At 35.0% G+C, this 5,435-nt stretch overlaps 1 pseudogene; it reads right to left on the bottom strand.

Annotated features, from left to right (window-relative positions):
- Window positions 1–2,163: 2,163 nt before the first annotated feature.
- Window positions 2,164–5,053, bottom strand: LOC143558675 (receptor-like protein EIX2; annotated as a pseudogene).
- Window positions 5,054–5,435: the final 382 nt, after the last annotated feature.

Here is a 5,435-nt window from a genome sequence, read left to right as displayed (position 1 = left end):
AACTAAAACCAAACTAAATGATGAAAAGAAAAAAAAGACTTTTGAACTATAAAAGGATCCTTACAAACTATAGGGACTAAAATATCAATTTAATTAACTCTATCTATTTTGATAATATTCTTAAAATGCATTCCCACATTTAACTACCTCTAAACAATCCCTCACTTGTGGTATGTGTCAATTTTGAGTGAATATTGAGCTAGGCCTTATGCAAATGTTAGTTCAAATCCAGAGTGTATCTGGGTTTTTGTCCCACCATATGTTACGCAAGAGAGTTCTGCTCTTGTGGTGGCACAACGGCTATCAAGTGGCATTTAGCGCTATGGTTTCCCGGGGGGGACGCCCAAGCCAAACTCTGAGGCCAGCGTGAGTCCGGTTAAAACAACATAGTCTGGCCATAGTGAGACATCAGAGCTCTTCAAATTTGAAGAGTACAGTAGCCTAATTACAAGAAATTCGCCGTTTAAAAAAAATACCTCTAAACCAAACCACATAAATCCTTGAATTCTTTTCCAGTTTCTTTAAAGTATTAAAACACATAAATATCACATCTTTATTTTTGTTTATTATATTATTCAAATTCTTTTTGTAAATTCTTTTTAACACTATTAGTGGGGATGTAAATGAACTGAACAGAATGAGTGTTATTCATGTTCATCCATTTAGTATTAAACTTTTTCACGAACGGTAAACGAACGAAAAATCTTGTTCGTAAATACATCTTCGTTTTCAACAAAGTTTATACCAGAATGTTGAGGAAAAGAATTAAACACATCTGTATATTCGATTTTAAAAAAGAAAAAGAAACGGAAGTTAACTTACGTTTGTGGCGTTGGTTTAGTTGATTACACTACCGAGGGGTTGTTTGTTTGCATCTGAAGGGAACCGTTCAGATGGAAACATCTAATTCATTCAGACTTCAGACTATTTGGTTCCAAACAGAAAAACATCTGAATGGTTAAAATTAGGTCTGAATCATTCAGACTTATTGTTGTTGCTGAATGGGACAGAGGTTCATTCAGATCTGACTCATTCAGATCTGAATGAACCAAACAGCCCTTTAAACTGTTTGTAACCAAACATATAAGCATATGAATAGTTAAATTTGGGTCTGAAACATTCAGACTCGTGTTGTTGCTGAATGGGACAAAGGTTTATTCAGATCTGGCTCATTTAAATCTAAATTAACTAAACAGCCCCTGACTCTCATTGTAGCAACTGAAAACCAAAGGGCCTTTGGCCTACTGGTATCAAAGATTTAGATTAGATAAGGCTCTGCCTTTCTAAACGGTGGTGGTTCAAGCTTCAAATCCCGCGGATGACAGAAATAGAAAAAAAAGTGTTTTTTAAAAAAGCAATAGCAATTGAAAGCGAAAAACCAAAAACTAAAGTAATTATATGACCAAAGGATATCGAAATGTGTTTTATATCTATTCAAAGCCATAAAAATGAATATCAGTACCGTTTTCGAATATACCGATGTCGATACCAATGTTTTTCTTTTGGATTGGTTCAGTTTGTCACAATACCAATACATTTTTGGCATTAAGAAATAACGATATCGGTTATGATAATATCCATACAAGTACTGTTGTTGTTTGGTCGGAATTCATTTGGTTCGGTTCGGTTGTCATTATATAGGGACGGTACCATCACTAAAAAATAATCTTTTTTGAATACGTCGCCATTTGATCAAAATTTACCGGAATGATAAGAAGAAAAAAAAACTTCACACACCCACCTATTCAACTTTTACTAAAAAGGCTAAACGTAACTTATCAAATAAACAAAAGTAATACTTACAAAAAGAATTATGAATACCTTGCTCACGACACTTCACGCAAACCTTTACTCTTAGTGTACAACATATATTTTTTTTTCGAACATATAATATGAGAATATTTATTAACGTTGTTAGTTGAACCATGGTTTAATCTTTAATTTCAACCAAATGTTAGTTTCCATTTGTTTGGGGCCAAACTTCCTACCTTAGTTACCCATTATCAAGAAGGTAGCTCCGGCTATGCAACACCAATCGCTATAAGTAGTTCAAAATACATAGAAGTACATAAGACAACTCCGAATAGAAATAACTAGTTCAAGTATGTATAAGAAAATCTTAGAAAACAAATAACAAAAGAAGCACAAAACACAACAAGAAAGCTATGGATGTGCAAACCTTTGCAATTTTGTAATGAACACCACCACTTTTACATAAATCCAATCTTTTAAGCTATCAAAAAAGTGAAAAAAACATACCTCCCACGGCGATTGAGAAGTAAAAAACCACATGCCATCCAAAATCCAACTACAAAGCCACTTGCCCCACCAATATAAAGCCATCTTTCGAGTTCATCTATGTCTTTACCTTCATCCGTACTCTGACCAACTAAGGGTGGTGCGTCTGAGTCTATATCTCCGGGGCAATCTTTGGTTAGTGGAGGTCCACAAAGTCCTGCATTTCTCATGTATGCTGAAGATTGAAAGGACTGGAGTTGAGTGCTAGATGGAATTCTTCCCGACAACTCATTATATGAGACGTTTAGATAACTTAAAGAGTGCATTTGTGTCATGCTTGATGGTAACTGTCCTGAAAGATTATTTCTGGATAGATCTAAATGCAGAAGACTTTTCATTTGACCAATTTTCGGTGGAATCTCCCCAAAAAGAGCATTGTTTGATACATTTAATGCAGTAAGTCCATAGAGAATTGTAAGTTCATATGGAATTTGTCCTGTAAGATTGTTGCTTGATAAATCAATGATCTTTACCAATTCTAGCGTGCTAGTAAGTTCACGTACACTTCCTTGCCATATGATTAATGCACGATCAAGATACTTGGGTAACTAAAAGGGGTAACCCAGTTATAAAAGTGCGCATTTTGGTTACGTGAGAATCTATCTTGAACCATCATAGAGATATTATTAAGGCATGAGGGGATGGTTCCGTAAAGGTTGTTCATTGACAAGTCTAGAATTTGTAGATTAACTAATTGACATAATTGTAAAGGGATGGCTCCAATGAACTTATTTGATGTTAGGATAAGAACATACAACCCTGATAACTTTTCCCCAATCCAATTAGGCACATTGCTAGAAAACTTGTTGCACCCCAAATCCAAAAAAGTTAAGTTGGAGCAATTTTTTAAAGACAAGGGCAGTTCTCCTGAGAAGTTGTTGTTGGACAAATTCAAAACCTCGATATTGATCAAATACTCAATAGACACAGCAAGCCTTCCATACAGGTTGTTTTGTTGTAGATTAAGAACTTTTAGCTTCTTGAAATGCCCCAAACAATTTGGAATATGTCCGGTGAATGAGTTGTGTGATAGATCAAGAAAGGTTAGAGAGTTATCTCCTATTTGACATAAAAAGGAAATTTCTCCATATAATTTGTTTCTGGAAAGGTTTAACCATGTCAAAGATGAGAAAACATTGAGTATAACACCATAGAAGTTGTTGGAACTCAAATCTATCATCGTGATTCCAGAATCAAAGTTTGATAACAAGTTCGTTACTTTTCCAGTAATGTTGTTGGAAGAGATATTCAAATATCTCAATTGAGAAGGCCATTTGTTCCAAAACTCAATAGGAATTATGTCTGAAATTCCGGTATTAGCAATATTAAGAGCACTAAGATTTTTTAGCGTCTGAATCCATTTTGGGAAAAGAGGCCCTAGGTTGCACGAGCTCAAGTAGATCTCTTTTGTACTGGAAAGGTTTGACAGGTGAGCATCAAAAGGAACTCCTTCAACGTTGTTGTTTGAAAGATCTATAACAAGACTCTTTGTCTTTCCAATGTTTTCGGAGATTGCACCACTAAGAGAATTGAAAGAAACGTCTAAATTTTCAAGATTTGGTAGTAGCCACACCTTATCACTTATGGTTCCATTTAGCGTATTGTTATTCAGCATCAAGATTCCTAGGGATGAAAATATTTGGATATCATCGGATAACGAGCCTATGAATTGACTGCTTGTAACATACAACTCTTGTAATGTAACCGATGTGCATCCATACATATTTTTCATGAAATCAAGAAATTTGATAGGCACTCGGTTGTTTTCAAAATAAAAACTTGTCAAACTACAAAGATTTCCAAAATATTTGGGGATCTGATGTAAATTGTTGCCAGAGAGATCAAGAATTTCAAGCCTATCTCTAGCTAACAAGAAAAACTAATGATACATGGATGAGTTGAGATCGTTGTTTCCGAGAGCAAGGGTAACAATATATGACGATGAAGAGTTAGCATATGAATAAGAATATGGATGCATGACTTGCCAGAGATCACATCCATCTAAAGATAAAAAATTTAATTTTTGAAGACTTAAAATCACATTTACCCAATTATAAGTTTTTCCCAAAGAAACACCATCCATACGAAGGTCCTCCAACCGAGACAAATGATACATCCAATCTAGATTTTCAATTTTACAGCTGGTGAGGAATCTAAGTGAAAGTGTTTGCAAGTTTGTGAGGTTTCCAAGTTTTTGAGGAATGGTTCCATATAAAAGAGGATTCTGGGAAAAGTCGAGGTATCTTAATTCGGCCAAGGAACCAATGGACCCGGGTATCGTTCCATGGAATGAATTGTTGGAAAGGTCAAGATACCTTAAATTGGTTAACGAACCAATAAATGTAGGAATAGTTCCATGAAAAGAATTTAAGGAAAGATCAAGATGATTCAAGTAGCTTAAGTTAAGCAATGCAGGACTAATCTTACCTTTAAGCCCACGATAGCCTAATTCAAGGCTTGTGACATGACCTGTGTGTTCGTTGCATGCGACTCCTTCCCATTTACAACAATCATTAGTTGTTTCGTCTTCTGTTTTCCATGTAGAGAGACAATCAACAGGGTTTCGACAAACGCATGATTTGAAGTGGAGAAGAGCATGCCTCTCCTTACTGATGCACTTAGGATCAACAACTTCTTTTGCTACTACAAGTTGATAGCCAAAGGAAGTGACAATTGTAGCTTTGAACCATACCAACTCTAAGACCAAAGAAATAAATATAGCAAGTTTCACGAACTTTCGACAACTCTTTGCCATTAGTTGTGTTGTGTGAAAATGTGTTTGATCTAATCTGATATTTAAACACAAGTTTAGGAATTAGGATGATAACTGACGTAGCTAGGTGGCCTCACATTGGATGTCTATATCAAACCATTAACCCAATGTCTTGGTCAATATGTATGTATTAAAGGATTTCTTTTGTCCTCATTGATGTGACCCAAAAATAGAAACATATTAAATGATGTTAATTGAACGGTTCAAACTAAAACTAGTTGATTTGAACATCTGTTGACTCTATAAGTCAATATTAATACCTTAGTTGTTTAGAATTAGTAGTCCGAAGACAAGTTTTAGCCATTTGTATTTATCCAATGTTTTTTTCTTAACTTTCTTGTATTTTTTGACAAAAGAATAGCGT

The sequence above is a fragment of the Bidens hawaiensis genome, unplaced genomic scaffold, assembly GCF_021521415.1.
Source record: "Bidens hawaiensis isolate Kalapana, Puna unplaced genomic scaffold, B.hawaiensis_p1.1 tig00019582_1, whole genome shotgun sequence".
Classification (NCBI taxonomy): domain Eukaryota; kingdom Viridiplantae; phylum Streptophyta; class Magnoliopsida; order Asterales; family Asteraceae; genus Bidens; species Bidens hawaiensis.
This window is presented reverse-complemented; position numbering and strand designations above follow the sequence as displayed.